We start from the raw sequence: 24076 nt of genomic DNA on the forward strand, positions 1-24076 counted from the left end.
AGGCTTTGGCATCAGACAGATCTGGGTGTGAATTCCAGCTGTACTCCCTGGGTGGTCTTGGGCAAGTTACATAACTTTTCTAGGTCTCGGTTCCTTTGTTAGTAAGATGGAGATGGTGATAACAAACTGTTCCCTCCAAATAGAGTTATTTTTGAGGCTTGAATGAGCTAATGCAGTCAAAGTGGTAACAGTGCTTTATTAAATAAATACTCCAGTGTGGGGTGGAAATACTCCATACATGTCAGCTATAATCTTAGGAATGTGAAAGCTCATCATTTTTGGGTAAAAGTCAGATTTACTTAGGTCTAATTTATGTACAACAAAGTTTACCCCTTTGGGTGTACGTTTCTATGAGTTTTAACAAGCACGTACAGTCATGTAACTGCACCACCACCACCACCACAATCAAGATGGATCACCCTAAAAAGTTCCTCTGTGTCCCTTTGTCAACTCCTTTCCCACCGTAATCCCAGGCACCCACCGATCTGTTTTCTGTCCCTGTAGTTTTGACTTTTCCTGAATGTCGTATAAATGGAACCACACAGTATGTAGAAGATCATTTTTAAAGAAGAACATTTTTATACTTGACATCCAATAAATTTCTAAGCATATTTAAAGAATCAAGATACAATTTTCATTCCAAATCAGATGATATTATTTCCCACTGACTTACAGAAGGGGTGGAAAATTTTTCAAGCGCCTCTTGAATTAGTTCCTTCATGGGTAAGTGGGTCTTTCTCAGACTCTCTCAGTCATTCAGTCTCCATCTTGAGGCTGGAGTTGGCAAGGAGGAGGAGATAAGAGAGAGCAGAACTCAGGTACTCAGAAAAGGGAAATAAAAGCCATTCCCCTTCTTTCCTGAATGGCTAGAGAGACGAGCAGATTGTCACGTAAGGCAGGGAGTGAGTGGCGTGGTTCTCCGTCTCTCCATCTTAGGGGAAGTCTGGGGAGCTATGGAGAGGAACGCCAAGGACAGGGGCATGTCGTTTTCATTTGTTTGTTTCAATTCATGGCTTGGACCCTGGGAAGAGGTTGCCTGGCAACAGCCCTGCACCAAACCTGGGAGGTAGCCACTCCTCAGCGAGCCTGGTGGCACGGTGACTGTCTCAGTTCCCGCATGGCGTGGTGGGTCCACTGACGTTCCCTCAGGGAGTGGGGTAAGCGAAGTAGCTAAGTTGAGAGGGATGCGCTGTGACAAGGGGCGATGATCCTATGGCAGGGAGCACAAGCTAATTCCCTAGACCAGGGGCTGGACAGAGGATGTGGCTTGGAGGGTTTAACACCAGCAAGGGGCTGCAGGAGCCAGGCAGCCAGGAATCACCCCCAAACGCTGGCCAAGGGGCCGGATGTTGAAACGCACCTCCAGTCAACTTAGCTGTCTGCAAAGGTCAGCAGGGAGGTGGCAGAGGGCAACGGTGGAGATCGGAGCATCTAGGGACACTTCTTGGATTCTAGAACCCTGCTACCCTAGTCCCATGAGGACTCAGCTAACACACCCCTCCCCCAATCCTACCTTGGGGGCAACAAAATCAGAGAACCTAAGGATTTTTCCTCAAGGATTGTTTGAATGATTGCAGCCAACTAAGGTGACTCAGTGGTCGAAGGCTTGAGAGGAAGTCAAAAGCTGTTTTCTCAGCTCATCTGAGCACAATGTGTATAAAACTCTAGACTCAGGGCACCCCCATGACAGCTTCATGGCTACTTTATCTTCATTTCTGATCTGTTAACTCTTGACAGCAGCCTTGAAAACTGCAGCTTTAAGAATCATGGTGTTGCTTCCTTAAAAATCTAAAAATAGAGCTACCATATAATCCAGCAATCCCACTCCTGGGCATATATCCAGAAAAGATGAAAACTCTAACTGGAAAAGATACGTGCATCCCAATGTTCATAGCAGCACTATTTATAACAGCCAAGATATGGAAGCAACCTAAGTGTCCATTGACAGAGAAGTTGTGGTATATTTATACAATGGAATACTACTCAGCCATAAAAAGAATGAAATGTCATTTGCAGCAACATGGATGGACCATACTAAGTGAAGTAAGTCATGATGGAGATTATCATACTAAGTGAAGTAAATCAGACAGAGAAAGACAAATATCATGTGACTTGTAAGTGGAATCTAAAAAAAATGACACAAATGAACTTATTTAAAAAACAGAAACAGACTCACAGACATAGAAAATGTTTTTATGGTTGCCAAAGGGAAAAGAAGGGGAAGGGCTAAATTAGGAGTTTGGGATTAGCAGATACAAACTACTATATACAAACTAGATAAACAACTAGGTCCTACTATGTAACACAGGTAACTAATTTCAATAGCTTGTAATAATCTATAATGAAAAAGAGTATATATATATATATGGTGTGTGTGTATAACTGAACCACTATGCTGTACACCAGAAACTAACACAACATTGTAAATTAACTATACTTCAATTGAAAAAAAAAGAATCATGGTCTTGCAACCAATAGACCAATAGTGCAACACACCCCTCTACAAATAATGATTTTTTAAAAATTGGTTACTTAAATAGACAGTCTGTAACCTGTCTTTAAGTTCAGGATTTCACCATTTAGATTTTTTCAGTGAGCCCTTGCCCTCCCTTTTTGGATACACACAAAGGGACATCATGCCATTAGATGCATTTATGCATTTCCACAGAGCAAACATGAGTTTTTCCTCATGAGCAACTGAAATAAGATTTGGATGCTAGGAGATTAAGAAAATGATTATAAATAACAGGGAAAACAAATATCCTTTATTTGATAGCAAATAAACTTTAAATGTTAAGGCAGGTTACAATGCCACGGTGATCAAGTAATTAGGAGTTCCAATGGAAATGAGCTTAACCCAGAGAAATGCAATAAACAATTATAGTTCCCATGTGTAACTGGGCAGGAAAAAAAAATGAGATTTAAGAAGGTTGGAGAAGAATTTCTTTGTAGACCTCCCTCAAGACTGGATGCTGGAACATGAATGAGTCACTCTAAAGTACGTCATTATTATTATTATTATTATTATTTTGCACCCTTTTATTACTCTGAGGCAAGGAAATCAATCTAGGGAAAGGGTGAGAGTTGGCATCTTGAAATGCACTGGGAAATTATAAATTATGAGAGCTATTGATAAAGGTGGTATTTATAGCTCCATAACGGATTTTATATTATTTACGTCTGGACTATGTACACAATCAACACTCACTAACACACTCCAGTTAATTAGTGCTGCTTCCATTTTCAGAGTCACATGAGACTTCTTGTAGCCAAACACACATGAGATGGAGACGCTTTGAGAGGGTCACTTGGATCAAGACTTAAAATACAGACATTTAAAATGAAGGCCTCCCAAGCCAGACTGTTCATTTTGACATAAACTGGACCCAAATTGGTATCACTGAGGCTGTATTTTTGGTACCTGCCTACAAACACAAATTCTCATGTGTGATGTCAGATGGTACGTATATAAAATAAGAATATAAAATGTCCACTGACCTGGTGAATTTCTGATTCTGAGAACTCTGGGAGAGTTTTCCCCCAAATCCCATCTTCGGATCCTGTAGCTGGGAGGAACATCATCAAACAGGGAGCATCAGCAGTCCTCTTTGACTAGCTACCTCAGTCCATCCCCCTCGAGTCTTGAGTTCCTCTTCCTTTGGTGAGGTCTTGAGTTTCGTTCATTCAGCTACTGATTTATTCATTTGTCTTATCAGTGATTTATTGCTGTGTCATAAATTACCCCCAAGTCTTAGTGGCTTAAAACTACACACACGGTTTTACCTGTTGGTTTCTGAGGGTCAGGAGTCTGGCGTGGTTTAGTTGGGTCCTCTTGCTTCAGGGTCTCTCATGAGGCTGTAATCAAGGCATCAGCCAGAGCTGAGGGACCTCCAGTCAGGAAGCGTTCACTCCCAAGCTCACACGATTGTGGGCAGGATTCAGTTCCTCGCAGGTCGTCGGACTGGGCCTCAGCTCCTCCGGAGGCCACCCTCAGTTCCTTGCTGTGTGACCATTTCCAACATGGCGGCTTGCTTCATCAAAGCCTGACAGCTGAGATGGTAACAAGCAAGATGAATGTTACACTCTTTTTATAACCCAATAATGGAAGTAAGATACCCTCAATGTTGCCATATCCCATGGTTTAGAAGCAAGTTTCTCCAGGGAAGGAGATTACACAAGGCAGGTGGGGATCACTGGGGGCCATCTCAGAAGTGGCCAGTCACATTTGTTAGGAATTTGTTGAGCATCTCCTAGCTGCCTGACCCTGGGCCAGGTGCAGGGAATAGAGGGATGAACATCCTTCTTTCATCAGAACTCACTACCTATCTGGGGAGAACGTACCAGACATTCAATAGATTATTGCAATTGGTGATAAACACACTACGTTGGAAATACAGGGAATAAAGGCTCCAACCTGGTCTAGGTTGAGGGAGGTAGATGCCAGGCAGGGACATAGCAATGGAGACTTGAAGAAGAACTGGCCCAGGAAAGAGAAGGAGGAAGGAAGTTTTCAGGTTGAGGAAAGAGCCTGTGCAAACGTCCTGAGGCAGGAAAGATCATGTTGTATTTGAGAGAAGAGTAGCTGGAGTGTGGAGGAGGGAGTGGGGCCCTGTCTGCTGTCTTAAGGAGTTTGGTCCATGACCAAAGACCATGGAGAAGCCCTTGAGAAGTGATTCAGAGAGCCCTTAGGCCTCCTTTCTCCTTCTCCTGCTGCCTTCGGTCTCCTGGCTGCAGTCAGTCTTGAGGCTGTGACCATGATCAGATGCCCCTGAACGGCCTGCCTCCTTTATCCTGGGATGATATCCTGCTGTTGTGGTACGTACAGACCCAAAGGCTCTTCCTCCTCCCACCTATAGGATTTTTACTAGTGGTTTTTAAGCAAAACCAGATGTAGACTCTTAATACATAAAACAGACAAAAGCAGAACCACTCAGATCAAAGTCAGTTTCAGGAGAAGGGGCCCTTGGGAGAACCCTCCCCCACATTTCCATGAGGGTCCCCAAGACACCTCTCTGGAGCTCCAGGACTCTGAAAATCCTAGCTGGAGAAACATGTCCCGAGGCCACAACTTTGCCAATCATTATTCCCATGAGATTCTTTCAATAAACTTGTACTGAATCCATACCACGTTATCAGGCACGAAGGAGGCCCTGAGAATATGAAGGTGGTTAATTTAAGACAGTCTCTTCCCTCCGTGCACTCCCTGTCTAAGGAGGGATTCACGGGGGTGAATGACTCACCGCATCGCCATGTGATGTGCACTTGCAGAAGGTGGGGCTGGGAACCTGGTGGCTCAGCGGGGACACAGGCAGAAAAGACTTCCAAAGGAGATGGTGCCTTGGATGGACCTGGAGATGATCACACCAAGTGAAGTGAGTCAGAGAAAGACATATATCACATGATATCACTTATATGTGGAATCTAAAAAATGATACAAATGAACTCATTTACAAAACAGAAACAGACTCACAGACATAGAAAACAAACTGATGGTTACCAAGAGTTCCGGGAAAGGGAGGAGGGAGGGATAAATTAGGAGTCTGAGATCAGCAGATACACACTACTATATATAAAATAGATAAACAGCAAGGTCCTACTGTACAGCACAGGGAACTATATTTAATACCTTATAACAATCTATAATGAACAAGAGTAGGAAAAGGAATATATATGTATATGTATAACTGAATCATTATGCTCTACACCAGAAACTAACACATTGTAAATCAACTATATTCAATTAAAAAAAAAAGTTTATGAAGCTTGAGTTTGCAGGTCAACAAGAGGCCTGATGGTCCCTGTCTCTGGGCAGGTGCCCTTGCATTTACCCCTTGCCCCCGCCCATCTCAGACCCCCCCATCCAGATGGGGTGCCCCTCTCACTGTGCTAAAACAGCTGCTCCAGGCTTTCAGTGGAAAGGCCCTGATGGAGCTCCCAGGTTCTGTAACAGCCATGGTGTGAGTAAACCCATACTGGGTTTTAATCTCTCAGTTTCTGGACTGGAACAGAAAATGTGCCGCTTGCCACTGTTCTATATCCCCAGCTGTCTTCTCCACTTCTCAGTGGAGGGACGGAGCAGGGATCACTCTGTATCCCAGCTCACTCAGAGCGTTTCCTCCCACCGAGGCTCTACTCAGAAGAGGCAGCAGACCTCCCGCCTGGTTTGAGTCTCAGACCAGGGTCACCCATCAGGTCTCACGTGTTCTCCCTGATGGGCCTGGACACTTCAGAATTCTAAGGAGCGCTGGCTTCCGTTTGCTGAGTAACTATCCAGGGATTTGACTAATCATTCATAACCACAACTGAAAGTTCCTACCAGCCCCCAGTCAATTCAGTAAAAGTAAAGTTTCAAATTTAAACTTAAAGCAACTTAAGTCTGAAATTTAAAGTAGGCTGAGGCTATGTGATAACAGAACAACTAACTGGCCCTGCAGAGGAAAAGGCTTCAGGACCGGATGTTGGCTTGTGCAAGCCAGGCAGCCTCTTGTTTAATTGTTTTATCTCTGGTGACTCATTCGGAATCTTTAGCTTAGCCACAGGCCAGGTTTGGATAATACCAGCAAAGGAAGCCAGCCCAACTCTCTCCTCCTCCTTAAGATCTTCCTTCCAACACAAAATAATCTCCATCTTTGTCCTACAAACTCAAATCACCTTTGGATTTTTCCACACGTTGTTAAGTCCTAGCATCATACCTTGTAATACCTACACCTCTTACCATGTTTTTACAACGTTTATGAACAGTTTATACTGTTTTCCCTGCTCAGGTGATGCATTTTGTCTGCCAGAGTAGATGGTAAGCTCCTTTCCCACTCAGGGAATGCTCCCCCCATATTGGAATTTCTGGTTGTTTCTCACTTCCAAGAGGCTTAGCACCATGTTGGGCAAGCAGGCACTCTAGAAATATTTGTGAGTGAATGAATAACTATGGTCCACCCCATGTATCACGCAGCCAGTCTCCCTGACACGAGGAGACCTAGCTGAGACCCAGCCAGGGCATCGGTGAGGGAACGAGGCCATCTGGGAGGGCTGCACGTGGTTCACAGCTGGCAGGCAACGGGACCCCAGGTCAAGTACGTGCAAAATTTAACATCTTTATGCCTTAAAAAAAATGTCCCTTTTCCTTTAGTTGTAATTTAGCCATTTTTACCACAATTCATCTCTTTTACTGGCTGATTGAAATAAAATGCACAGCCAAAAAGGAGAGTTATGTTTTATTCGGTGGGCATACCTGAGGACTGAACCCATCGAGCCCGGAATGACAGCCTCTCAGATCACTCTGAGGGACGGCTCCGGAGAGGTAGAGGAGGAGGCAGGATATATTGGAGTTTTTGCAACAAAGACCAGGTAGTCGGAACATCAAAAGATGACTGTTAATTAAAGAAAACCAGATATCGCCAAGTTAAAGAATTTAGTGCTTTTCTATGCATGGAAAGGTGCAAAGGTCTGGGCTCATGGAAATCATTCCTTTGATGTGCACCTAGCTATCCAGGGCCAGTGTCCTGTGCTCTCCCATCCTGAGTTCCCCAGGCAGGGGGACCGTTGAACGTGTCTGCAGAGGACAGCTGGCTGCCTGCTTGTCTGCATCCTGAGTTGGCGATAGCATCTGATGACTTGAGGCCATGGCATTCTTTTTTTTAATTTATTTTACAATGTATTTTTAAAATTGAAGTATAGTTGATGTACAATATTGTATGTTACAAGTATACAATATAGTAATTCACAATTTTTAAAGGTTATACTCCATTTATAGTTATTATAAAATATTGGCTGTGTTCCTCGTGCCGTACCATACGTCCTTGGAGCTTATTTCATACCTGAGAGTTTGTACCTCTTAATCCTCCACCTCCATCTTGCCCCTCCCCTCTCCCCACTGGTAACCACTAGTTCCTTCTGTGAGTCTGTTTCTTTTCTGTTATATTCACTAGTTTGTTGTATTTTTTCTAAGATTCCACATGTAAGTGGTATCTTACGGTATTTCTCTTTCTCTGCCTGACTTATTTCACTTAGCATCATACCCTCCAAGGCCATCCATGCTGCACACCAGAAACTAATACAACATTTTAAATCAACTCTCCTTCAATTAAAAAGCAAATAAACAACCAGCCCATTTAAAATATGGGTGGGAGAACTGAAAAGACATTTTTCCAAAAGAGGAAATGCAGATGGCCCACAGGAACATGAAAAGTTGCTCAGCATCACTAATATCAGGAAAATGCAGATCAAAATCACGAGACACCATCTCACACCTGCCAGAACGGGGCCACGGCATTCTCTGTTTACTGATACGGCTTGTAGTAGTTTTCGTTCACACACTCAAGAGAGCAGTCCCTGAAAACAGCCCAGCGGAGGATTCTGCTAAGAGCAGCGTGTGTGTGGTTTTATTTCCTATTTCCAACGCCTTCTGTTTCCTCAGAAGGCCGGCAGTTAGAACTTCACCTCCTTTAACAGAGGGGAGAAGCCGACTAGCAGGTAACACAACCAGATGTTCCTGATGCGCTTATTCAAAGAGTTTGTGTTCTAGTGCAAGCGAGGGGGCTGCATGGTCTTCGCCCTGGATAACCACATTATCCAGGGAGGGGGTAGTCCTGTTCTTAGGACAGCTCTGCCAGCTTTCTGACTGTGGGTGACTCATTCAACCATCTGGCAACTTTCCTGCTTTCATTAAAGGTGAGGAGGAGAGCAGGGATCGTACGAATTGCTTTTCAGGCCTAAGGATATTGTGAAAATGAATTGCTTATTGTCCTTCCCTTCTAGGAAAAAGTTCCACAAAAAGTGTGCATTCCTGGACTCGGCTTTTTCCATAAACTGGATCCTCTTCCTGTCTGCTGTCTTTCTAGCAAAGGGATTGCTTTCCACTTGACCCCTTTCCAGAGGCAACCAGTCAAGTCTTATCAAGTCTTCCTTTCCAAAGCTTGTGCCTCTGTTCTTTTTATATACCTCATTCATTCACTCAGTGACAGTCACTAAGCATCAGTGAAATGCAAGCCATTGTATTGGATAAAAATAAGAATAAGACTAAGAAATGAACAGAAGTAAGACGTAAGAATTGGTTCTCACCAGTAAGCAGCTTACAAAGCTTCTTAAGGGCCACACTTTTCAACTGTTTCTCAGATATTTTCCTCACATGTGAGAAACTGGAGGTCCAAGTCTACTCTCCTGTCTGCGGTCTCTTACCTATTTTCTCTAATCCAAGCATTCCCTGGCCAAATTAATATTCTTAAATAAACATTTTAATCATCTTACGGAGTTCAGACTTTCAATAGCTCTTCAGTGCTCCCAGAATAAAGATCAAACTTTCAATTTTACTGTGAAGCTCAAAAGCGTCTAAGATTTGAAGTGAACTTATTTCCTGACCTCACTTCCCACAACTCATTATGAATTTCTGCTCGGATAAATTGGTCAGATCACTAAACTCAGAGTATATGTCTGACCTGTTTATTCCCATATTCAACAGTGGATTGGATGTCTTCTGTGTGGCAGTGCTATGATAAAAAATGGTGCCCCGTTTCTGCATTCAAAGAGCCTATTGTTTAGACAAGGATACTGTCAGGAATGGAGTGTTCAGGAGCGTTAAGTAAGGCCTTTCTTTCCAGGGTTCTTGTTAAGTTGTTTGATCAATTTCCCTACATTAGTCCTAAAAGTACAAAAACTCCAACTGAGTCCTTCTTTGAGAATTCAGGCTCTTGGAGGACCTTAGAAGAATAATATAAAGGAGATTTGCCTACATCAATACAGAGACTAGCACCTCACCTAGTGGTACTTCATATCAAACTCTGGCCACAAAGGTAATAGTTACCACCGGTTGAGTGCTCACTACATACCCATATGGTCGCATGACTTTGAGTGAGATAACAATTACTATACCCACTTTAGTGATGAGAAAACTGAGACTCCAACAGTTTAGGCAACTGGCTTGAGGTCTTAGGGTTGGTTGTAAATATTTGCTTACTGTGAACAAATAAAGTTGGAATTTGAACCCAGAATTATCTTATGTCAAAGTACAGGTAATTTGAAGGTTTATTTAGTTGAAATGTACTGTTTTAGTCAAAGATGTTTTAGGATATTTCCTTTCTGTCACCCTTTCTCATAAGTCCAGGTGTACAGGCTACTCTGCTTTGCCTGGAGTGGTAGATGGGTAACAGATACATAGAGCCTTGGACAGAGAAATGAGGAGTAAAGGAAGGGTGCACCAGGGAGGAGGACGAGGGGTGATTCTGGGTGGTCTGAACTGATGGGATACGGGAGAGCGAATTTAAACTGTGCACAGTGAATAGGGCTAACGTTTCCCTCGCTGACTTCCACGCAGGCCCACGCCTTATCTTAGTAACTAGTGGGCTGGAGGGAAACTGCTTCCCTCCTGTGGCCCATCTGAGAGGCGTAATGAATGGTTCCTGACAGAAGGCTCCCTTGTCTGGGGGAACACGAGTACACAGGATGGAGTCCTCCAAAAACAGAGGCCCATGTCCAGCTTTAAAAAACCACCAACCAACCTGTACCCAGAAACAGCCATTCATTTAGATGTGCAGGAACTGAACAACTTCAAAAATGTTCCAAGTCAAACGGCCCAGGGTAAAAAACAAACAGCAGCAGCCTGCTCCCAGAGGCTTCCAGGAATCACCCAGCCCCACAAAGAAAACAAGGGCCAGATCTGCTTGTTAACCCCTTCACATCTGAGAGGAGAACTCTGGGCCTCAATATTGTTGAACTATCTTACAGTGGAAAAAAAATAATAATGAAAATGAAGCAAGACCTTGAAAACTGGTTAGGAACCCAATGAGAAGGCAGAATGTTTCAGCTGATATCCCATCACTTACTATCTGCCCTCGGAAGCAAGCACCCAGATGCTTACTGCAACATTCATTGTGATTGCAAAAACAAACAACAACAACAACAAAAACAATAAACCAGAAAACAATTTAAATATCCATTAATAGTGTAGTCATGTTGTGGAATACCATACAGCAAGGAAAAGGACATTCTAATGGGTACTAATGAATACACAAGTGGCTAATACTCCTCGTCATCCAGTTAAGCGGAAAAAGTAAATTGCAGAATAATATGGACAGTTTGACAACCCTTCAGTATTAAAAAATAGAAAGGAAAACTAAATTTGAGCAATGCTATCTCTTCTCTGAGAGTACATATATTGGAAAAAGTTCTGAAAAAGATACATAGCAAATCAATGGGTGGTCACTTCTATAGATGAGAACAGGATGAGGGTGAGGGCAAAGTGGGGACTTCAGTTTTATTTATAATATTGAATTTAATAAGCAGATATATTCGTGCATCAGTTATGTAATTGAAATGAAATGAGAAAGAGCAGGCTTTTTTAGGGTTACTGATATGAGGATCTCACTTAGATATCTGCCAAATTCAGGTAGGAAAAACAAAACAAAGTAAAGTAAAGGAATTTGGACTTCTCAAGGAAGAACTTCGATTGGTGTTATTGAGACTAAGAAACCATGTTTTCCATTAGTGGGTGTTTTGAGACTACAAAACAGATAACCAAATGAAATTTTTAAGACTTTCTTACTGAAAACTTTTATTGCTAGGACACACTTAACGAGTAAACTTAGGAGTAAGTAAGGAAACTCCCTCAAAATAAATTGAAATTGAGTAAAATATCCAGAATTTGCTTAGTTTTCCAATACACGATCAATCATTGATTGAAGAACATTAATGAAAAAAGTTACATTCATAATAACCGCAGAAAAGCATAAAACATCCTAGAATAGGCACTATATGACCAAAACTTTATTAAGAAATATCCAAGTAGGTTGAAATAAAAGGAGACGTAGATTATGTTCCTGGGTGAAAAAAAAAAACCTGACTGTTGCAAAGGATAAACAAATCCTTCTCAAATTAATTTATGAGATTAGGTAATCCCATTGAAAATTCCCAGTGGAATTTTGTTGTTGGAATTTTAGGGTATGATTCTAAAATTCACTTAGAAGAACAGAATGATGAGAAAAATTAAGATTTTTCTTGTTCCACTACATATTAAAATATAGCACAGAATGTCAGTTTTTGAAGGTGGCACTATTGTTGTAAGAATCAAAAGAAGAATTAATACACAAAATAGAACATCTGCCCTGAAACAGATATATCGATATATGTATTTGAGATGAATATCGCAATCCAATGATAAAAGAAAAGACTATTCAACAGATGATATATATTTTTAATTGGTTATATGAAAAGAACATCAAAATCAAGCTTAATTCCAGTGTCTTGGCCTGAAAATTTCCATATACCATAAGATATACAATTTGATTTGAAAATGTAGATTAAGATGTAATTAGTATTTAGAGAGAAGGACATTCTAAACACAAACAAAAAAAGAGGCCATGAATAGAAAGATTATGTTTTGAGCATATAAAAGTAAAACTCTTTTACAGGGGTTCTGAGTTACACAATTACAGAGGATGGTGACTCCTGCAGCCTGCCCAGCCCCACAGCCTGGCTTCTGCATCTCAGAAACACCAGCATTCAAATTAATAAAGGCAGAATTGCAAAGCACGTCTTTAACATATGTGACAAAGCAATTCAGACACAGTGGTCCTTTCACAACACAGAAGATCATTTCCCTCTTCTTTGCAATCCTTCCAAGGACTTCCGTCTCATTTTAAGCAGACCAGAGTCTTTCCAGTGGCCTTGAGGCTGGGCCACCTCTCTGTCCTCATCGCTACTCTTTCCCTCTATTTCTCCCTCCAGCCACACTGGCTCTCTTGTACCTTGAACCCACCAAGCACACTTCCATTCTCTGGCCTTCGCTCTTGCTCTTCCCTCTGCCTAAGGCTCTCTCCCTCATTTTCTTCAAGATGAGACAGGAGGGAAGTGCACAGGGCACAACCATCAAAAGGACGACACAGCCATTGAGGATAGGACAAATACTGGTTAGAACCAACTGGGCCCAAGATGGCGGAAGATTCATCTTCCAACAGACCTTGGGCCTCACTACACACTCATTGTAATACATTAGCTGCTAAATGACACACCCACAGGCACCATGAGAGTTCCGAGGCTGAAATAAACAGTCACAAAGAGACAAATGCTATATTATTCTACTTATGTGAGGTATCTAAAATAGCCAAACTCACGAAATCAGAAAGTAGAATGGTGGCTGCCAGAAGCTGGGGGCACAGGACTGGGGAGGGGAAATGCAGTCTTGTTCAGTGGGTATAGAGTTTCAGTTGTGCAAGGTAAAAAAGTTCTAGAAATCTGCTGTACAACAATGTGAATATACTTAACACTACTGAACTGTGTAGTACACTTAAAAATGGCTAAGAAGGTAAGTTTTTTGTTATGTGTCTTTTAGGAAAAACCGAAAAACAAAAACCCAGGTGGATCTGTACATGCATTCGTCTGAGATATAGTAGTCTACATCCTAAAAACCCTGAAATTGTACCTAGAGTTTCAAAGCTTTGGTAACTCTCAAAAATTATTTTATAGGTGTGGTCTGCAGAATATAATAGAACAACATTTGAACACAGCAATGAATAAGATGTAAGAGACAATGAACTGCAACTTTCAAAAGTAGCATCTACCAGGGAGATTTAATGTTGATTTGCAGATGCAATACAAATAAGGCTGTCACTAATTGCTAATTACTAAAAAAAACAAAACCAAAACTGATGGTCAGTCAAAGAAATACGGTGGTCCCTCTTTCAGGCACAGTGACCCACCTGGCAAGATTAAACAAAGTCAGATATACTATTCCCATCTGTCAAGTTGTCAAATACAAAACATAAGCACGATGTAAAAAAAAATTGAGAAATAAAATACATACAGGAAAGGACAAAATCTTAAATGTGATATAGTCAATAAATTTTGACCCCCATGTACACACACACACACACATACACTGAAACCACACAAATCACGATACAGAACATTTCCAAACTACAGAAGACTCTCTCATGCCCCCTCCAGTCAGCCCCTGTGGAGAATGTTCTAGAGCTGCTCCACAGTACCTGTAATTACGTTGTATAACATGCACTTCCACACGTCATTAATAGGCATGTAATTAGTGGATGCTTTCCATAAGTCAATGTCATAACATCGTCAAAAGTATTGATAATGCAAAAGAAAAGTATTGATAAAACTTAAATTCTTTATTAAGGAAGGAGTTGAGTTTCTTAGATTCTAGACTAAGCAAGTAATATGAGATTTAATGAAACATATACATATGAGGATGTTCATCACTGTAAAAATATTTTCAAAAAGTTAGAAATTGCAGAGATGTAGTTCAAAGAATACAAATTTTCAGTTAAAGAGTAAGTTCTGAGGATCTAATGTTCAGCGTGGTGAACGCAGTTAGTAACACGGTATTGTATACTTAAGATTACTTTTTAAAAATGTTTTCTTTCTTTATTGTTGCATTACTTAATTTTTTAAAATTTTGGGCAGGAGGTAATTAGGTTTAATTTATTTTTAGGGGAGGTACTGGGAGTTGAACCCAGGACCTCATGCACGCTAAGCATGTGCTCTGCCACTGAGCTATACCCTCACCCAAGATTGTTGAGAGTAGATTCTAAGTATTTTTCCTACAAAAAAATAGAAACAGTTAGCTAAGTAAGTGATGGATGTGTTAATTATTTTGATCTTGGTAATCATTCCAAGATGTATATGTATATCAAATTGTCACATTTTATACTCTGAATATATACAATTATACTTGTCAATCATTTCTCAATAAAGTCAGAGAAAAAATAAAGCACACACAAAAAATTACAAATAGCCTACGTAACCCTCATGAGGAAATGGTTTGATTTTAATACATATACTTGATGTAATAGTTTGTGATCATTAAAAATTAGGTTTTTAGCAAATTTATGACTTAAAAAATACTCATGATGCTTAGGTATTTGAGAAGAAAACCTTATTCAAAAAAAAAAAGCAGGTAAGAAAAGGAAATGAATTGCACTGGTTTGGTTCCTTTGAGGATGAGGTGACTGCAATCCCCAGATAATTTACATTGGAGACATAAATAGCAAAAGCAAGAAAGCACAGAATAGATCAAAAGTCAAAAGCAGACTTCTATGACGAATCCCATGACACACCTTGTGTTAGAGACAATTGACAAAGGCCCATCATTTCAGTGTTTTGTCAAAAGACCGTGAAAGCTGTGTGAAGGCCTGTGCTAGTCCTACAATGGGAAGAAAGGGAGAAATAAGAGAAAAAGCCCAAGTCTCTCTAATGACTCATTCTCATCTTCTTTCCAGAGGTCACAAGAGCGGTCAAAACCGATCCAATCTGGAAGCTTCTGGAGGAAACCCAGAGTCTTCCTGACACCCACAGAACACAGATGACACACATCAGCAAACATCTGACCTGCTCTTGAGTGGTTTTGAAGTTCTTCACCAAAGAACAAAATTTAAGGCCTGTATTCCCCAGTGGACCCATCAATAACTCTCTCTCTCTGCTTTATTTTTGCTGAAAGTTGGAGGGAAAATAAACTTGCCAAGGTCTGTGCAACGCAGCCTGCGTAGATGGAGCAAGAACATAGTAGAGTTTTGATTTATATTTACTTTCATGTCATTAAAAAAAAAATCCCTGTTCCCTCTGGGTACAGAACATATTAGCACAGTGGTACATAATTTTAAAATAAATATACATACACGTATGGGGGTGTTCATGTACGTAATTTTAAAATAAATATACATACATGTATGGGGGTGTTCATGCTCACATTTTTTTAATGATAAGGATGCATGCAAAAAGATCAGAGACTGTCAGTCTAGACCAGAGGATCTCAGCCTCAATTAAATGGGAAACATGTTGCTGTTAATGTTTTACTGGTAGCAGTGAAATAGTCTATCAGAGTATTTTTAAAAATCAGAGCAGATTCAATTTATCACTCTCTGTTCTTATATAAGTAGTGTGCTTTAAAATTTTTGTTTTCATTTTAAAGGCTTTATTTTTTTAAAGCATGTTTAAGTTCACAGTAAAATTAAGAGGAAAGTACAGAGAGTTATTGGTGGTGTACATTCCGAGTTTGGATAAATGTATAATGACAGGTATCCATCATTATGGTCTCATACAGAGAATTTTCACTGCCCTGAAAATCCTCTGCACTCTGCCTACTCATTCTTCCCTCCACCCTCCAACCCCTGGCCACCACTGATCTTTTTACTGTCTCCATAGTTTTGCGTTTTCCAGAATGTCTTATAGTTGGAATCATATGGTATGTAGCCATTTCAGATTTTCTTCTTTCACTTAGTAACATGCGTTTAAGCTTCTTCCATGTCTTTTCTTAGCTTGATGGTTTATTTCTTTTTAATGATGAGTACTGTATCATTGTCTGTATGTACACAAGCACACAATCCATTCATCTGCCGAAGGACATCTTGGTTGCTTCCAAGTTTTGGCAATTCTGAATAAAGCTAACAGAAACATCTGTGTGCAGTTTTTGCTGGACAGATGTTTTCAACTCCTTTGGATAAATACCAAAGAACATGATTGCTGGCTCATATGGTAAGAGTATGTTTAGTCTCAGAAACTGCCAGTTGTCTTCCAAAGTGGCTGTAACATTTTACATTTCCACCAGCAGTGAATGAGAGTTCCTGTTGCTCCACATCCTCCCCAGGCTTTGGTGGTGTCAGTGTTTCGGCTCTGGCCATTCTGACAGATGGGGAGTTATCTCATTGTTGTTCTAATTTGCATTTCTCTGATGACATATGGTGTGGAACATCTTTTTGTATGCTTATTTGCCATTTGTATATGTTCTTTGGTGAGGTGTCTGTTAAGGTCTTTGGTCCATTTTTTAAATGGGGTTGTTCATTTTCTTTTTGTTGTACGTATTCTTTGAAAATATTTTCTCCCCGTCTGCCACTTGTCTACTCACTCACTTGCTGTTCTCTTTTGCAGAGAATAGGTTTTCAATTTTAATGAAGTCTAGCTTATCAATTATTTAGTTTCTGGATCGTGCCTTTGGTGTTGGTGGTATCTTTTTCTTCAGTGGAAAAGATAGTCAAACAGCTTGCCCCATTTTCTCTAAAGTCCCAAATTAGCCCTCATTTCTGAGGTATTATTAATTGTTAAGAGAAGTGTAAATCATTGTAATACATTTTCTCATTTTCTTATGAGAAAATTTCTCATTTTCTTAAAAAAATTTTTTTTTTGTTAAAGTGTAGTTGATTTGCAATTTTAGTTTCAGGTGTACGGCAAAGTGATTCAGTTATATATATATATTTTTTCTTTTCAGATTCTTTTCCATTATGGGTTGTTACAAAAAATTGAACATAGTTCCCTGTACTATACAGTAGGCCCTTGTTGTTTATTTTATATATAGTAATGTGTGTCTGTTGATCCCCAATCCCTAATTTATCCCTCCCCACCCTTTCCCCTTTGGTAACCATACTTTGCTTTCTATGTCTGTGAGTCTGTTTTGGGTTTTTCAATAGAATTTGTATCATTTTTTTTAGATTCCACATATAAGTGATACCATATGATATTTGTCTTTCTCTTCATTCAATATGGTAATCTCTAGGTCCATCCTTGTTGCTGCAACTGGCATTATTTCATTCTTTTTTATGGCTGTGTAATATTCCTGTGTGTGTGTGTGTGTGTGTGTATACACACCATATCTTCTTTATCCAGTCATCTGTTGTCTCATCTTCCTTCAGATGAGGAACATGAATGCATGTATAGTAGAATATAAAGAAAGAATACACAACATATGCTAAAGCAGTTTATAGACAAGAATGGAGCCATGAGCATCACTATGAATAATACATAATACATAAAATTACTGAACCCAAGCAACAATGTGAGTGAAATTAGCATCAATGTTATTTATACTGATGCTAATTTTAAAAAATCAACAGATGGCATATTAAAATAAAGATTTATCTCAGCTATTCTTCAGTTATAATAGTTCCTTGCCCTGTTAATATGCCTGTGGAGAAATGAGGGGAAAAAAACTCATCTTGCATTTTAAATAAAGTTTAAAAATTAGACAAACCCTGTGATTTTCCATATTGTATTATAATTTTTGAAATTCCAAATGACTTTCAGATGGATAGAATGACTTTATTAATATCAAATCAAGAGGAAAGGTCTGTGGTACTACGTTATTATTTTTTTCTCTGTAAAATATTTCCAGATATTTTTCAATTTCTGAATAAATCATGAAAGAGCAACAGGGTTGCCCATCACTGAAGTTGCAGTAGGAAAAGGATGATGACCTTGGGTCTATATTTCAGTCGTATCTGAGGAGGTCATCTCTAGGTCAGGATTCCAGAAATCCAGACCGCTCTTTAATCTCCAGGCAGTTCACATGGCCCAGAATTTCAGAAGTGCAGGCGGTGTCAGGACCTAGAGGGACACTAAGGTCAAGCGGCGGGAAGGAGAGAGATGTGGAGTCAGGAATAGACAACAGCCACGAGTAAACTGATGTGTTGACTTTGTTCCAAAGTATCCCCAGAAATAGACTGGCCATTTGTCAGGATAGCATTTTAAGTCCTAACTTGGCCTAACTTGGCCATTGATGGATCATAAGTATTACAATGAACGGTCACTTTATTCCCTTTAGCTCTCATAGTGATTTTGTCAAGGCTAGGAGACGGTGTGTGTCAGAAGGGCAAAAATCAAGAGCCAAAAGGAAAACCCCAAACTAAACCAAACCAAACAACAAAGTCCTTCTAGTCTTTGTGCTAGAAATGGTGAACAGATGTTCCTCAGATCACTGCGAATGGCCTTAAGTTGTAACAATCAGAATTTAGACGTATCATAACTTTAGTACAGATGGGATGGAGAGCCCAGGGGATTAAAAATCCAGTTAATATAGGAAAACAGAGGTAGGGGGTGAGGATATTTTCAGAGGAGAGAGTTAGTTAACATGAGAGCGGGGCATATTGATGGAGGTTGTTCAAAGGACATTTGCTCTCAGCAGACATTAAACCAGGATAGAATCTCACCCCTCTGGGTCAGCACAAATTAATAATGTGTAATTAAATTTTACCACCAGATTTTTCCTATGAAATGTCATGAAATGGACATAGCTCAGAAGTGGTTCATTCTGGTCAAAGTAAATCCCACTTCCTTGGCCCTAGCAGGGCTGCCCATGGACACATACCCAAGATTTGTGATTTGGGAGGGACTATCTTTCAGGACATTAAACAACGACCCTCAACATTGCATGTATAACTATCTGCATATTATAATCATCTGAAGAGCTTTAAGAAACAGTTGGTGATGCAAGATTTGTACACTGAAAACTATAAACCACCACTGAAGGAAAACACAGAAGACCTATTTAAAATAAATGCAAACAGCTCATGTTAATGGTTTGGATGACTTAACATTAACATAGTAATACTCTTCGAATTTATATACAGAATCAGTGCAATTCCTATCAAAATCCAGCCTAGTTATTTTGTACAAAGTGACAAGCTGATCCTAAAATTCATATGGAAATTCAGGGAACCCAGAATAGTCAAAACAATCTTGAAAAGGCACAGCCAAGTTGTAGGACTCATGCTTCTCAACTGAGAACTTACTACAAAGCTGCAGTCATCAAGACCGTTTGGTACCGGCATAAGGTTAGGCATTTAGATCAATGGAACAGAACTGAGAGTCCAGAAATACACTCATGTGTCTATGGTCAGGTGACAAGAGTGCCAAGACATTCAGCGGGGAGAGAAGAGTCTTTTTGACAAATGGTATACGGACGTGTGATACCGTGATTTTATTATAAATTATCTGTTTGGTCTTCATCCCCAACTCTGGCACAGAACTGGTCATGTACTGGTTATGGTTTCAAACTCACTTGTTTATGACTTAAATCAAGTCGTTCTGATCTAAGAGTCGACCTTGTTTTTCTTGAGGAAGCTGTGCCAGGATGAGGTCATTGACATCTGTTGTTGTGGACCAGGGCTCAATAGCTTAGCTCTGACAGAAGTGTCACAGCGGGGCAGGTGGGGAGGAGGGAGGTTATTGATCAGAACATATGGAAGAGTGGCTGTCATGTGACGGACACTTACAGTTTAAACACCAAGTATCTGTGAAGATTTACCAAGAGTTTCAGTCTGGGCACAGTTATTCTTTGCTGATCAAAATAGCTATGTAAGGTTCCCTGGAGTAATGACCTTGGGAGCAGCTCATCTTGCCTGCCAACACTGGTGCCTTCACTCCACTAGCATCGAGCTCTAGCAACAAAAGGGACTTTTCTGTTTGCACTGGGTATCCACTCTTGGTTGGCTAAGCTGATTCCACTGAGAACCACCTTGTAGAAAGGTACACTTTGACTGAATTTGGACTGTATTTTTTTCACCTCCCCTCTGCCTGGAGCAATAGTATAATTAATCTATCTTTGGTTTGAAGTATGAAATTTCTTTATTGGCTTATTAAGAGACATTACCCTGTATGCTGTTTGCTTGTGAAATATCACTAGTATAAATTATAATTACTGCCTTGAATCTGTGTTAAACAAATTATTGGCAAAGACAATCTCAGTCTCTGAGCATAATTTGCTGGACAAAACAGAACTCCTAAAACCCTTGGGATTTCCTAAGTGATGAGAGCCATGGGGTTTTTTTTTTTTTTTTGTGATGTTAACAAGAAGACTTTCAGAAAGCGCCTAAGGATGGTGGCTGGTTGCCAGGAGAACCAGCTCTGTGATCTGAGGATTGGAACTTTCAGTCCCACTGCCCTGAACTCCAGGGAGAAGAGCGGGGCTGGAGGTTGAATCAACTGCCAATAGCCAGTGATTTAAGCAACTGTGACTAAGCAGTGAAGCCTCCATTAAAAACTAAAAGGACAGGGTTCAGAGAGTAAGGAGATGGGGCCAAGATGGAGGAGTAGAAAAACCCTGAGCTCACCTCCTCTTGTGAGCACACCACAATCACAACTATTTGCAGAACAACCATGGATGAAGAAGACGGGGATCTACCAGAAAAGATCGTCGACAAATAAAGACATAAAGAAGGAACCACAATGAAATGGATAGCAGGGGCAGACTTGCAAAATAATCAAATCCCATACCCCCAGGGGGGTGATCCACAAACTGGAGAATAATTGTATTGCAGCGCTTCTCCCACAGGAGTGAGAGTTCTGAGCCCCATGTCAGGTTCCCCAGCCTGGGGGTCCTCCATTGGGAAGATGAACCCTCTGAAACATTTGGCTTTAAGGCCAGCAGGGCTTAATTTGGTGGTGGTGGGGGGGTCCCAAAGGACTCAGGGAGACAGAGACGTCACTCTTAAAAGGCACACACAAAACTTCACCCTCTCTGGGACTCAGGGCAAAAGCAGTAATTTGATAGGAGCCTGGGCCAGACCTACTTGCTGGTGTTGTAGAATCTCCTGGAGAGGAAGGGAGCAGCTGTGGCTCACCCTGGGGACACAAACAGTGGCAGCAGCCATTCTTGGGAGCTTCCTCTACTGTATGGACACTGGTACTGGTGGGCACCATTGTGGAATCCTCCCTGTAGCTCTTAGTACCGGGACCTGTCCCCACCCAACAGCCTGCAGGCAACAGTGCTGGGATGCCTCAGGCCAAGCAACTAATGAGATGGGGACACACCCCACCCATCAGCAGACAGGCTGCTTAAAGACCTCCTGAGCCCACAGCCACATCTAGACACAGCACTAGACACAACGTTGCCCACCAGAGGGCCAAGACCCACCATGGGCAGGCACCAGCCCTGCCCTCTAGGAAGCCTGCTCTAACCTCTGGACCAGCCTTACCCATCAGAAGGCAGATACCTGATGCAAGAAAATCACAATCCTGTAGCCTGCGGACCCAGCCTATCCACAGCAAGACAGACCCTGGGACCAGCTGGGCCCCATCCCTGCCCACTAGCAGGCCAACACAAGCTTTGGGACATCCTGGACCTGATACTCAACTGTATCAGGAACCTCCGCCCCCAATCTGACACCAGCTCTGGGATCCCTGGGCCCTACAGTCAGACTTCAGGACCTGGCTCTGCCTGTCAGTAGTCTGGCACTAATTCCAGGACCTGGATTCACCCACCTGTGAGTGGGCAAAAGCCTCAGAGTCTTCTAGACTCTGACTCAGCACACCAGTGAGTGAGCACTAGCCCTGGGGCCCCCTAGGGTTCTCCAACCAGCTGCCTTGTGACCAGGCCCCATTAACCGGTAGCCTGCAGCCTCCACACAGGGCAGAGCCTGGCAACCAACCAGACTAGCAACCAACCTAGCCTACCAGACCATCCACACGGTCAGCCTGCCACAACAGAAGGACCACATAGCCCTCTTAGGGGGAACTCCTAAAGCATATAGTTTAGGTGACAAGAGAGGAATGGGCCACTGGGACACACAGGACATCTCCTACGGAAAGTCACTTCTCCCAGTTCAAGAAACGTAACTAATTTACCATATCCATAAAAATACAAATAGCAGCTTAGGCAAAATGAGGCAGCAGAGGAACATGCTTCAGACAAAGGAACAAGATAAAACCCCAGAAGAAGAACTAAGTGAAGCGAAGCTAGGTCATCTACCCTATAGAGAGTTCAAGGCAATGATCACAAAGATGATCAAAGAACTTGGGAGAAGAATGCATGCACAGAGCAAGAAGTTAGAAGTTTTTTTCAACAAAGAGTTAGCAAATATAAAGAACAACCAAACAGAGATGAATACAATAACTGAAATGAAAAATACACTGGAAGGAATCAATAGTAGACTAAAGGATACAGAAGAACGGATCAGTGAGCTGGAAGACAGGGTAGTGGAAATCACTGCCGCTGAACAGAAAAAAGACAAAAGAATGAAAAGGAATGAGGACAGTTTAAGAGACCCCTGGGACAACACTGAGTGCACTGATAATTTGCATTATAGGGGTCCCAGAAGGTGAAGAGAGAGAGAAAGGACCCAAGAAAATATTTGAATAGTTGAAAACTTAACCTAGAAAAGGAAACAGTCACCCAAGTCAAGGAAGCACAGAGAGTCCTACACAGGATTAACCCAAAGAGGAACACTGAAAGACACACCATAATTGAAATGAAAAAAATTAAACATAAAGAGAGAATACTAAAAGAAGTAAGGGAAAAGCAACAGATAACACACAAGGGAACTCCCATAACATTATCAGTTGATTACTCAGCAGAAATTCTGCAGGCCAGAATGACGTGGCATGGTATTTAAACTGATGAAAGGGAAAATAAAATTGCCAAAAAAAAAAAAAAAGAGAAAAGAGAAAAACCTACAATCACGAATACTCTACCCAGCAATACTCTTATTCAGACTTGATGGAGAGATCAAAAGCTTTCCAGACAAGCAAAAGCTAAAAGAATTCAGCACCACCAAACCTGCTTTACAACAAATGCTAAAGGAACTTCTCTAGGCAAAAAAGAAAAGGTTACAACTAGAAATAAGAAAATTACCAAATGAAAAAAGCTCATTGGTAAAGGCAAACTTACAGTGAAGGTAGGAAATACCAACATACAAAGCTAGTAGGAAGGTCAAAGGACAAAAGTAATAAAATCATTTATATCCACAGTAAGCACTTAATGATAAACAAAACAATCAGATTAAAAATATAATATCAAAATAGTAATCATGAGGGGAGGAGAGTACAAATGCAGGGTTGTTAAAATGCATTTAAAGTTAAGATACCAGCCACTTAAAACAATCATAATATAAAAATATATATAGCTATATTCAAACCTCATGATAACCACAAATCAAAAATCTATAACCAATATATACACAAAAAAGAAAAAGGAATTCAAACATAACATTAAAGACAGTCATCAAATCACAAGAGAACAAAAGAAGAGGGGGAACAGACCTATAAAAACAAATCCAAAACAGTCAACAAAATGGCAATAAGAACATACATATTGATAATCACCTTAAATGTAAACAGACTAACTGCTCTAATCAAAAGACATAGACTGGCTGAATGAACAAAAAGACAAGACCCATATGGATGGTGTCTACAAGAGATTCACTTCAGATCTAAAGACACGCAAAGACTGAAAGTGAGGGGATGGAAAAAGATGTTCCATGCAAATGGAAATCAAAAGAAAGCTGAAGCAGCAATACTTATTTCAGACAAAACAGACTTTAAAATAAAGACTATTACAAGAGACAAAGGAGCACACTACATAATGATC

The 24076-nt window shown here is 40.9% G+C and overlaps 1 long non-coding RNA gene across 2 annotated transcripts in view; it reads right to left on the bottom strand.

Annotated features, from left to right (window-relative positions):
- Positions 1–556: 556 nt before the first annotated feature.
- The window catches only part of LOC116658319, a 45407-nt gene continuing 21887 nt past the window's right edge, over positions 557–24076 (bottom strand). The window contains exons 2-4 of one of the 2 annotated variants that reach the window (XR_004313661.1): positions 5241–5348; positions 3499–4050; positions 557–774 (exon numbers count right to left, since the gene is read on the bottom strand). This is a non-coding gene — a long non-coding RNA (uncharacterized LOC116658319). Of the gene's footprint in view, positions 775–2203; positions 4051–5240; positions 5349–24076 lie in introns of those variants that run through there. The other variant, XR_004313660.1, reaches the window with a different exon arrangement.

This window comes from Camelus ferus, chromosome 20, assembly GCF_009834535.1.
Source record: "Camelus ferus isolate YT-003-E chromosome 20, BCGSAC_Cfer_1.0, whole genome shotgun sequence".
Taxonomy (NCBI): Eukaryota; Metazoa; Chordata; class Mammalia; order Artiodactyla; family Camelidae; genus Camelus; species Camelus ferus.